This window comes from Vulpes vulpes, chromosome 3, assembly GCF_048418805.1.
Source record: "Vulpes vulpes isolate BD-2025 chromosome 3, VulVul3, whole genome shotgun sequence".
NCBI classification, from domain to species: domain Eukaryota; kingdom Metazoa; phylum Chordata; class Mammalia; order Carnivora; family Canidae; genus Vulpes; species Vulpes vulpes.
In genome coordinates, this window is record NC_132782.1 from 143113891 (window position 1) to 143127052 (window position 13162).

Genomic DNA, 13162 nt, shown 5'->3' on the forward strand with positions numbered 1-13162 from the left:
ATAGTTTTCATAGTAAATATCTTTTACCTTTGGGTCAGGTTTATTCCTAGGTATCTTATGGTTTTTGGTGCAATTGTAAGTGGGATCGATTCCTTGATTTCTCTTTCTGCTGCTTCATTACTGGTGTACAGAAATGCCATAGACTTCTGTGAGTTGATTTTATATCCTATAACATGACTGAATTCCTGTATCAATTGTAGCATTTTTTTGTGGAGTCTTTCAGGCAGTCACAATTTATTTTACTTTTTCAAAGGACTCTTTCTAGAATACATTTAGCACTTCTCCTCTTTTTTCTGTTTTCTAATTTATAAATTTTTGGTTTTTTCCTTTTGTGATTTCCTTTGCTCTTTCTGGACTAATTTCAGCTTTCTTTGTCTTGAGTTGATAATTTATTTTTAGTCAAGTTAGGTATTTAAACCTGTGAAATATCTCTGAAAATAGATTTAGCCATTAAAGAGAAATGGGAGGTAGAGATAAGAAATAGAAGCAGAGATAGAAATAGAAACAGAGATAGATATATATATTTCAAGATGCTTATTATTTCTCATGCACTTAAATGTCAACTTGAATGTGTATTAGATTTTTTTTAAGATCTTATTTATTCATGAGAGACACAGAGAGAGAGGCAGAGGGAGAAGTAGGCTCCCTGCTGGGAGCCCGATGTGGGACTTGATCCCAGGACCCCAGGGTCACACCCTGAGCCGAAGGCAGCCACTCAACCACTGAGCCACCCAGGTGCCCCTGCATATAAGATTTTTGAGTCACTTTTTCCTTTCTCTATATTTTATTTTAACTTTTTCATTGAAGCATAATATTCACACTACATAAAGTATACAAACATTAAGTGTACAGATCAATAAACGTTTATTAGTTGAATACAACTTCCTAGCCACCACCCAGACCAAGACACATATATCACCATGTCGCGTTATTCAAAGCTCCTTCTTGCTGTTGCATGAAACTATGAAATGGGTGGGACAGAAATGTGTTTGGGAAATCTCACATCCCCCAACTCCCTGTTGATTACCTACCCAAATTCCTATCATGGTATACTTGTCACTGTTCTCAAAGTCTATCTGAATGATATTTCACAATAGGTAGCCTTTCGTGTCTGACTTTTTTCATTTTGACCGTGAGAAACAACCCAATTTTAGCATGTAGCATTAATTCAATTTTTATCAATGCTGTAGAGTATTCGATTATGTAAATATAACAGAATTCATTTATCTCTTCTACTAATGATAAACATTTGGGTATTACAAATAATTTGGTTTTTTTAGTTACTATCTGAAAGATGTGAAAAAGCAGCTACACTTGTGAATTCATGAGATGATGACTTATTTTTTTTTAAGTGTGAAAAAGAGCATCTTTGTGGGACTGAAAGGCAAAGAAATTTATGGCTACCCAGAGTCAGAAAAATTTTTAAGCACTTCTCATCTAGTGTTTTAGTATAAATAAATACCATATATTAAACATGTCTTTTTTTAAAGATTTTATTTATGTATTTGACAGAAAGAGCACAAGCAGGGGGAGGGGTAGAGGGAGAGAGAGAAGTAGTCTCCCTGCTGAGCAAGGAGCCTGATAAAACAAAATTATGTATTGATCAAAACGTTGACAAAAATGTTGGGATCAGAAGCTGTCAAAGACATAACCCTGTAACTCCTCAGTTAACAATGACTCAGTATTCACTAATTCATGTTCACAATAACTTTACAGAACATAACTACCCTGAATCAACTGTATACCTACTACATATCAAGTACTTCTCTGATTCTAAGGATTCAGCAATGAATAACTTAGACTTAGTCCTTTCTTCAAGATGTTTGCATTTCAGTGGTTGGGAGTAGGGGAGAGCAAAAACCAAATAAGTATATAACATGTTGGGAGGTAAAAATACTACTAAAAAAATCTGGGTGGGGCAATAGTGAGTATGAATGGGTTGTATTTTTATACAGACTAGTCAGGGAAATTTTCTCTGATGGAATGACCTTAAAACAGGAAGTGGAAAAAAGTGCCAAGCGGAGGAGGGAACAGAAGCAGAGGGTTCAAAAAAGAAGTATACTTTTTTAGTGGGGAAAAAAGGATGCAGGATGCAGGCCAGTGTTCACAAGGAAAATATTGTTAGGTAGAATAAGTAGAAAAATAGGTAGAAAGGAGTAGGGCAACTCCAGGACAGCTTTATAAGGCCTCATAAATTGGATACTTTCTATTTGTTCCTCAGATATATTCCCCAATCTTCTACACCCTTATCTGTGCCCTTTTATGGACCACATCAATGGGCTGCCTTGCCCTTTGGCTTCTGGTAGGATTTAGCCAATAAAAGGTATGAAGAGGAAATTAGAGGAGAAAGGAAATAAAGGTAAGGTTTTTAATCCTCCAGCTCTCTCTGTGTTTCGCTGCCTTGGTCTGGCTTTGCCCCTACACTGAAGCCATGGCTCCTGACGGGTCACCCTCTGTCTCCGAGTTCTGGTAATGGCTTTGTAAACAGACCCTTGATTATTTCCAAAAATTGTGAATTTGAATATGCCATTTGTTTCCTGTTGTGACTACATTGAACAAGGGAAGGATTTGGTGTTAATATGGGTGGGTGCCCATGGAGTCTCTGGAGAGTTTTGAGAGTATTTAAATAGTATCACTTTGGCTGCTGTGTGAATAAAATAACCAAGGTTAGTAGCAGAGAGATCATCTCAGAGGGTATTTTAACAATCCAGGTAAGATAATGTTGGCCTGCATAAAGTGATAGAACTAGAGGTATCAGGAAGTAGGTTGAATTGTACATACATTTCAAACAAATCTGTTAGGATATGCTAATGAATTGAGTTTAGTAAACAGGGGAAAGAGAGAACCCCCCTGCCCAAAAAATTAGAGCTTTTAGTCCACGCAAACAGAAGATTGGAGGGAAGTACCTTTCACCAAAATAAGGAACAGTAGATTTTACGAGGAAATTAAAAATTTATATTTGGAAAAATTTAATTTATAATATCAACCAGGCAGCCTGGTAGAAAAATATAAATCTGGAATTCAAAGATGTGTATTAATGTAAGAATCATCAATATAGAGATGGCACTTCCTGTAAAAGAGTGGGTAAGAGCACTAACATTGTGTTTATATAGAGGGGGAGGAGAGAGCACTAAGTCTTGGGGCAATGATGTCTAGAAGATAGGAAGGGGGCGCCCGGGGTGGCTCAGTCGGTTAAGCATCTCCCTTCAGCTCAGGTCATGATCCCAGGGTCCTGGAATCAAGCCTCTTGTCTGGCTCCTTGCTCAGTGGAGAGTTGGCTTCTTCCTCTCCCTCTCCCTCTGCCCCTCCCCCTGGATCATTCCCTCTCCTCTCTCTTGTTCTCTCTCTCTCGTAAATAAATAAAATCTTAAAAAAAAATAAGATGGGAAGAGAAATAATTTCTGGAAAAGGACAAAGAAGATCAGAAGACCTTGAAGTAAGAGAATAATCAACAGGTTTCAAGACTGTAAGAAAGGTCTTCAAGAGAGAGGAAATGACTAATTTTACAAGTGCTTTTTACAAGGCAAGTTAGAATTGACCAATAAATTGGGTGAGAAACGGGTTTGACTGTCCTTAACAAGAACATTCTTATTAAAACACCTAGTTACAGAATGGAAGAAGTAGAAGCACAGATAGTAAATGTAGATAACTCCTTCAGGTACTCATCAGGGTCAACAAGATGGAAGGAAAACAGAGAACGGGGAAACTGGATGGTGGCTGAAAGAAGATACATATTTGGTGTTGGAAGAATGTGACATATTTCTTATGCATTTCTCTATCCTCATTTTGATGGAGACAGAGAAGAAGGTATGTCATAGCCCCCTAAAACAGAGATCAGCAAAGTTTTGTTAACAAAGAATCAGATACTAAGTACTGTGGGTTCTGTGGATGATTCAGTCTCCGTACAGCTACTCAACTCAACGTCTGTGTTGTAGCGTAAAGACGGCCACGGACAATACATAACCAAACACGCATGGCTGTGTTTCAGGAAAATATTATGTTCAAAATCACACAGAGCTGGGCTTTGCTCGCAGGAGATAGTTTGCAGATCCCTGATCCAGGAGAGTAAAAACCTGATGCCCAGAGAAATGCAGTTGAGTTTGCAGGAAGCTAAAGGCTGACTTGAGGTTATAGCCAGAAATATAAAGTTGGACCAGTCAGGATGGGGTGGTTTGTCTCTAGCCATGTTTTAGGTGCTTGGGGGCCGAAGTTGCAGCTGGTCCAACGACAATGCTGAACAAGACAGGCATCTTTTATCCTCAGCTTCCGCCAAGAGCTGAGCTGCTCTGGTCATTTACCCTGCCCTCTGCTTTCATTCCTATAATCCTGTGCTTGCTTTTGCGTGCTTGGACATGATTCTCCATGTAGCAGTCTGAATGGTTTTCTGAATTCCTCCGTTAGACAGGCAGGTTCCTGCTTTCTACCCTTCACTGTCTCCCAGTGTATTGTGCCTCACACCGGAAGCATGACTGCCTAGGCCTTGCAGGGTCTGGCTCCCCACCTCCTTCCAGAGTCATCTCCCAGCTCTTTGCTCTCTTGTTGTCACATGCTCCACACACACTTTCTGTCTCTGTTTCTCAAATGTATCAAGGTTTATTCTGTCCTCAGACTTGAAATACTCTTTCTCTGAAACTTCCCTGAATTCCCACTCTTTTTTCAGACTCTATTTTTTTTAAGATTTTATTTATTTATTTGAGAGAGAGCACAGAGGGAGAGGGAGAAGCAGACTCCCCACTGAGCAGAGAGCCCGATGTGGGTCTCCATCCCAGGACCCTGGGATCATGATCCCAGCCGAAGGCAGACACTTAACCAACTGAGCCACCCAGCTGCCCCTTCAAGCTCTATTTTAAATGCCCCTTCTGGGATCCCTGGGTGGCGCAGAGGTTTGGTGCCTGCCTTTGGCCCAGGGCGCGATCCTGGAGACCCAGGATCGAGTCCCACACTGGGCTCCCTGCATGGAGCCTGCTTCTCCCTCTGCCTGTGTCTCTGCCTCTCTCTCTCTCTCCCTCTCTCTCTCTCTCTCTCTCTGTGACTATCATAAATAAATAAAATAAAATAAAAATTTAAAAAAAAGAAATGTTAAATGCCCCTTCTTCTTGAAGATGTCCCCTCAGCCCTGCGAATACTCCTCATCGCCACCCCCCATGCGCCCACCCTTTCCCATCCACACAGCTACCCATTATTTCTGTCCTAGGACTCTCCCCTTCTCCTTCACTGGATTCAGTGTAATCTATAATGATGAATTTATAGCTGATACCGTGGGCTTAAGGTCTACACGGCCCACCAGATAATACATCTCACGAGGGCAGGATGTTTGTATGTTCCACCAACACACACCCTAGCCTAACCCTTGGTATAGTAGATTCATAATCAGTATTGTTGATGAATGAATTAAGTAATCCAACCCACTTCGGGGCTGAAGGTAAGAAAAAACTTTGTTTGCTGCTTTCTAACCGTTAACTCCTTGTATTAGTCTATCCGGGTTGGTATACTAAAACATCACACACTGGGTGACTTAGACAACAGAAATTTTGTTTTCTCACAGTTCTGGAAGGTGGAGTTCCAAGAACAAGGTACCAGCAGAGTTTGCTTTTAGGGAGCAATCTCCCCTCAGTACGTGGACGGTATCTTCTTGCTGTGTCCTCACATGACCTTTTCTCTGCACACACTCCCAGAGGGAGAGCTAGCTCTGGTATCTCTTCCTCTTCTTGTAGGAAAATCAGTCCTATAGATTAGGGCCCCAGCCTTAGACCTTACTTCATCTTACATCCTTAAAAGCTCTATCTCCAGTTATAGACCCATTGGAGATTAGGGTTTCAACATATGAATTTAGAGGCGGACACCTTCAGCCCCAACCCACTCCCCATCTCATGCCCCTGCCTCCTAGACTGGGTCAGGTTCTCCTTCATTTGTTCCCCCAGTGGCCTGAACTTCTATTACACACTGCATATTAACTTCTGATTTCATGTCTTTATTTCCCGCAAAACACTTAACTTCAGAAGAGCAGTAATTGTATCTGTTTTGTTCAACATTCTTTCCTAGTTACATTGCACACTACCTGGCACATGGCACCCAAAACTGCCTTTTAAATAAAAAACGGGGGACATCTGCGTGGCTCAGGCTTTGGGGTGTCTGCCTTGGCTCAGGTCGTGATCCCGGGTCCCAGGGATCGAGTCCCACAGCAGGCTCCTGCAAGAAGCTACTTCTCTCTCTGCCTATGTCTCTGCCTCTCTCTCTCTCTCTCTGTCAGGAATAAATAAATACATCTTTTATAAATAAATAAATAAATAAATAAATAAATAAATAAATAAATAAATAGTTTTAGCTTACAAAAAATCCTAATATTTTGTGTTCCCGGTGATTACATACTTCTTGTGGAAAAAATAATCCTTAGAATATTTTTACTTACTTTCTATACAGAGAGACAATTTGAAGACAGAAAAAAAATTCATTTAATTTAATGTAATGTAATTTTAAAATGAAAAAACTGAAAGGAAAAGAGGTTATAGTCTATGAAGCCTATGAGGTAGACACCAAATACAACCTGTAAAACCTGTTTTGATATCTCTTTGGTTTTGGGGGAGGTTTTTTTTTTTTTTGTATTGTTTTGTTTTGTTGAAAGATTTTATTTATTTATTCATGAGAGACGCAGAGAAAGAGAGAGAGGCAGAGACACAGGCAGAGGGAGAAGCAGGCTCCATGCAGGGAGCCCGGCGACCCCAGGACTCCAGGATCAGGCCCCAGGCCAAAGGCAGGTGCTAAATTGCTGAGGCAGCCAGGCATCCCTTGATATCTCTTTGAACAAAAAATTCAGACTATTTGGAGAAAATATGAAAAATATAAATACAGATTGGATATTGGAGGACATAAATAATTTTTAATTGTGTTGGTTCATGATAATGGCACCGCGATTGTTGTTTTTTTTTTTTTTTTTTTAAGTTCTTTACTAGGATTTGTTTAAAATACTCCAGGAAGAAAGAAAAAAGTAGAGGAGAGAGATAAAATGAGATAGTAAAATGATATTCGTTGAAGTTTGGTGATAGTACTTGGGGATTCATCATACTTTTCTTTCTATTTTTTATGTTTAAAATTTCCATAAGAGAAAAAATTTTTAAAGGAACACATGAAACGTAAAGAAGTGCTATGTACAAAGTTACTGCTTTTAAATTTTTTTCCACTCAAAATGAAAACTATGATCCTTTTTGGGGATTAATTCAGTTATAGTGATGGAGTAAAGTGGCAACTGGCCAAAAAATAACTTCGTTCTTTCATTTAAACTCACCAAGTCTCTGGCAACACAGCTTCTCATACCTGTCAATTTTCAGTATCCTGGGGGCCAAAGTGGAAGAATTTACATCTCATATCAGAAATCAAATCGTGTTCTGAATATATAGAAAGGCAACTCAGAAATTTTTGAAAATACCATCAAGAGTAGATACGTATAGTTTGAAAAATTATAGTGCTGTATTTCAATTGTCAAAATTGCATGAAAGGCAGGAAAATCACCCCATTCATTCTTGAAACATGAGCTGTCTTAAATCTGTCGTAAAATAGAGGTCCTGTGGAATTTACCATGTTTGGTTTTCAAATGACTGAGGTAATTGTAGTAGTAATATTAAGATAGCAAGATATCCCCTTATGATGTCATATTGAGCCATTTTATATTATCATTATTTATATTTTATAGATATGATATAGAAATAGTCAGAAATGCACTGCCCACACAGCTCTCTTTTATTGCACTATAAGCACAATTATTAAAAAATAAACTAATAACCTAAAAGATGGAATAAAGGGAAAATAACTTTTATGGAGCATCTACTTTTTAATATTAACTATGCAAGGTGGTATCCATGCTTTCATTTAGCCTATAAATAACTTATTTACATTATCATCTATCAAGTAGAAATCATTCTATGGCTAAATTGAGAACCAGAGTGTTTTCAGCAATTTTCTCCAAGTAGCACAGTTAATAGAGGAGCTCTGATTAAAGCCCAGATGTATGGGATTCCAAACCTACTTGCCTCACCACTAATGTACATTGTGTTACTACATTTATAAAACATCCATTGAGCATGGGAGAAGTTATATAAGCTTGGCTGAAGGTTGCAGTTCAAGGTTTTAAAATAGAAATTTGATCTAGAAATACTGGTTGTTTATGCAGGCAGAAAGTCCTAGTTTGGGGGGACTGCTGTAACAAAAATACCACAGGCTGGTGGCTTTAACAATAAATATTTATTTTTCCCAATTCTGGAGGCTGGGAAGTCCAGGGTCAAAGCACCAATACGTTTGATGTGTTGTGAGGATCTGCTTTCTGGTTTGTAGATGGCAACTTACCTGACGTGTTGTCTCAGAGAGAGCTCCGAGATCTCTTGTTAAGGACACTAATCCCATTCATGAGGGCTCCACACTAATGGCCTCATCACCTCCTATTTCCTAATACTGTCCTACTGGACATTAAAATTTCAACATGCATGGTGCAGGAGACAGCATGACTCAAGGACCTGCTACAATGACCACAGGGTCAGTATCAATTAGTCCTAGATTAGGAATTAACTAAAAGATTTCTGACACACAATATTACCCAATACTGATTACCATAGCTTTAAGTAATATGAACAGGGAATCAGAACACAAGCAAACAATAGTTGTTTCAAGATGTCTCATCACATATAAGGCACAGTTTCCAGATCCTCCTTCCCACCACCACTCAGACTATGCTCCATTGCAAGAGATAAGGTCAAAGAGAGGCAAGACCATTTCAATCTTCAATACGGAAAAGATTCCCTCTCAGGTCCCTGTCTTGCACTGGTCCTGTACTCCTCACAAGATCCCTCTTAGAGTCCATGGTACCTTTAATGAAAGAATATCTAACTATTTAGAAGATACTGTCACAACCTCTGGATGACTTCCAAAGTTGTGTTTACACTGAACTACATCTTTCCAGAGTAATCCAAACACTGTCCAGTCTTTGTTACAATTTTATAACGAGAGGACAATTTTAAAATATTTTGGATATCATGTGAATAAAGATGTGTATGTGAATACACCTATGTTAAATATACCTGTTTAGGAAAACGTTTGCCCTGTTATAATGCAAACCATAGACCTTGGCTGATAATGTGTCAGCATAGCTTGGACGACTGTAACAAATGTACCATATGGGGCAGGATATAAATAGTGGGGGAGATTGTGGGTATGAGTACAGGAGAAGTATGTGGAGCTCTCTGTTCCTTCCACTCAACCTTGCTGTGAACCTAAAACTGTTATAAAAACAGAAATAGAGGGGTGCCTGAGTGGCTCAGTTGGTTAAGTGTCTGCCCTCGGCTTAGGTCATGATCCTGGGGTCCTGGGATTGAGCCCCACATCAGGCCCCCTGCTCAGGACTCTCCCTCTCCCTCTACCCTTCCCCCTGCTTATGCACTTTCTCTATCAAATAAATAAATAAAATATTTTAAGAAAATAAAAAGATAAAAACACAAATAGCTTATTAATTTAAAAACTTCATCAAGTTTTATCCCTAAAACATAAATATTCAATTGCTTAATTGATTTAATTTGATTTAATTAACTATTTCATATATATAAATTAAACATCTTTATAGTAAAAAATATTATTTCATTATCTTTTATTGGTAATATTTTGTTTCAGAGATAAAAACTAATTTATTGTTCTTTCTAGCACAAAGAAACCAATGAAAGAAATCTTTTCGCAGTATTTTCAGCTTTCCTGTTTCTTCCAAAGATTCTATCCATATGAATCTGTGTAATTCAAGGAAACCAATTATTCCAGTCTTTTCATATACTTAGATTTTAGAATCAGATCAGTGAACTGAACTGGTTATTGGGTAAATTCAACAAGAGATCAAAGTTTCTAATAGATTTTCTAGTGAAGAAAATTTCCAGCAGGGTAGACTAAAGGCTAGATTGAATGTAATTCTATGAAAAAATAAAATAAAATACAACTACAGTCAATTTCAATAATAATGCATCTATTAAGGTATAATACATTAGAATGTAGTTATATTTCAGGCTCCTTGTGGATTACTTAAAGGAAATAAAATCTTATTTAAGCCACTTTGTGGTTTTCAGGAATATGAGCGTTTATTGAGACTTTTAAAACATGGAAATTTTAAATGGGTAACTCCTCTCCAGTTCCAAAATTTGCTATTTTTGTAGCCATTAGTTTTTGGGTTTTTTAGGTTTTTTGAACTAATGTCTTGAGGTCTGTTTGCCATAACCCCTCACCCCCATGGGAATTATTGACCTGGTGGAACAGGGCAAGAGGTCATATCAGGGAAGGGAATAGAAGCAAAATACTTGATTAATTTCTTCCCAGGCCATGCTTTCTTCCCATTCCTGTGGTAGATGAAAGCAAGAATTGTGACTTTGTGTCTAAGCAGAAACTAAATTTCAAATAGGTCATGTCTCTTGTGATTTTCAGAGCGACATCAGAAACTACAAAGAATATGAGTAAGTGCCAAGATTCCTGTTGCTGTGCTCAAACACCAAAATCTGACTATTAGTAAGACCTAAAAAAAAAGAATCCTGGAAGATCTGATATATACAATGTTTCAGTTATCTGTTAAAATTTTAAAATACATTATTTGTACCTTTATATTTTTTTCCAAGACAGATAACCTATTGATTTTCAGAATGATTGTTCTTTCTAAGATGCACAATTTTAAAAATTTTCAATAGATATTTAATTTCACAGGTAAAACATTTTACTTTTCTTATATCTTTTAAGATCTGTGTATACATTGAACAATTGAACATTATGATTATTACTCTTTATCCTTTTAAAGTACCATTCTGGGGAATGAACACATGGACTTCCTAAATTATTTTCCTTATCAACAGAACTAGCCCCAACTTGTTCTTCAATATCACAGTAATTTAACAGCTGAGCTGGCAGCAAGACATGGGCCAGAGCTACATGAAAGTGAGACACAAAGTCTTTTTAGTGAAGGCTAAAATGCTGTTTTTGTGTCTCCCAGTGGTTTTGCAGCTGCCGTTGATCTAATCTCAGAAGGATGCCTGTGACCAATTCAGCAATTTTCTATTTTTATACACAATCTGCCCCTTTTATAAACTAAATGAGACTTTCCAAAAAAAAAACCCAATAATTTAATCTTTCACTAATGGCTCACCCATCACCTCTATGTGTTAATCAGAACTAGGCAAAGTTCTTCTAGAACTTAAATAATAATTATTGTCTTAACAAGCTAAAACAAGCATGAAATAGTTGTGGAGGATGCAAACCAAACAGAGATCTTAGGTTGTCAAGTTTTACTCTTTCCTCCACATATCCAGTATACTCTTGTTTATCTGTTTTTCAAACTGACTTTAGAACATTAAATCCACAAAGCAGGTATTTTCTAATATTGGTTTGTTGTCCACAACACATTGCTAGAAGAGATCCTCAAAACCAAGTTAAGTCCGATGGCATCTGATGTGGCCACCTCTTAGTACATTAAATTGCTTTCAAGTAGAAAACTGCTCAGAATCTCTTAAAACACAATAATTTCAAATAAACAGTCTAGAGAGCAATGCTGATTCCAGAGTAAATATCCACCTGCAAGTGTATGCATTTATTCTGTCCCCAAACATTTCTGGTAAGCCATTAGACATGTTTTCCCATGTGTTTTAGTTTTAAGATTTTAAAAAGGTTGTATCATTGGACTTAATACGTTACATTAGTTATCTATTGCTGCATAACCAATTATGGATATCAAAAGTCCACGTTATGCCACTTTGCTTTTATGAAAGACTTACATTACTACCTGTTTTTGCTAACCAAAATAAATCCAAAGAGGATTTTTGCTTTTATGGAAAAACAATAAAAAATTGAAAGTAGCATTCAGTGTGTGTCTTGCTGTGGGCTATTACAGAGGGAGTGTGCACTTGGAGCAGCACAGCAGCCCCACCAAGCTCCTCCTCCAGGAACTACACTCAGCATCTCAGCATCAAGACTCAGTAGCCTTGAACTGGGTCTGTGAACATTTATGCTTCATCTCAATTGATTTTATGAATTCACTAGGAAGATGTGTCCTAAGGTATCAGGAAAACCTACTTGCTAAAGGTATCAGAGAGGTTGTCTTTTAGGTCTGGAAATACCTAAAAATGTTTCCATATAAACGAATGGTAATTATTTCTTTGTTTCATGCCACTTCAGCTTACCAAAGTTCTTATAAAAATGCTCTATTTTTGGATAGCTGGGGAAACCCAGATGGTAAAACTTAGTAACTTAAAACATAAGACATTTATAGTTAATTTTCTTTATCTGTAGTAAGCGTGTCCTATAAAGTCACTGCAAAAATGGAGCAATTGAATTCTGAGCAATTGCTTGTAGAGGCAACACAGGCTTAGGCTCCTGTGAGCTTCTGGTCACAACCTTTTCAACCAACGATCAATACATAACTTTGCTTTATGTGTGTTACTGCTTAAAAGCACTTACGTAGTTGATATATGTAGTTGATTCATTAATACTAAACTCATAGCCAATAGCACTATAACTCATGCCTGAACAAAGCTTACCTAACACTTGTATTTTCTCCCTAAGGCATAGCCCAGCCTTCTTGTGTTCAGAAACACTAGAAAGCCCTTCAACATCATGCTTGGGGCTATTTTAAACAGTGAAACCACCACCAAAAAAAAAGCACAAAAATGAAGAAAATAGAGCGCCAAATAGACCATGAAAAAATACTTGCTTACACCAGGGGAGCTGATGCAGGATGGCAGAGCTGGGAACAGGGACATGGACGCTGGGCCACTCAAATCGTTCATTGCTCTGTGCATATCTGTAAATGACTGCAAAAATTCACAAATGTTGATTTGGGGATTACAAATATATTTTAGCAAGTAGGCAAATTTGCAAATACAGCATCTGTGACTAATGATAGATTGCATTTTTGCAGTCTCTGAAAGAGCAATCTGGGAACAGATTACCTAACTCTTACTTATTCCTCAGAATTGAGTTTATGGTATCTCCCCTTATAATCATCTCCTTTTATGTTCTTTTTGCCGATTTTTATCACATTGCTTATTAGAGTAAACCATAATGTCATAGTAACTTGTCCTTCCCAATACTCAATTGTATGCTCTTTTAGGGCAGGAACTGTGCCTTATTCATTATTATGTTTCCAAAAAGAGTTGCCTTA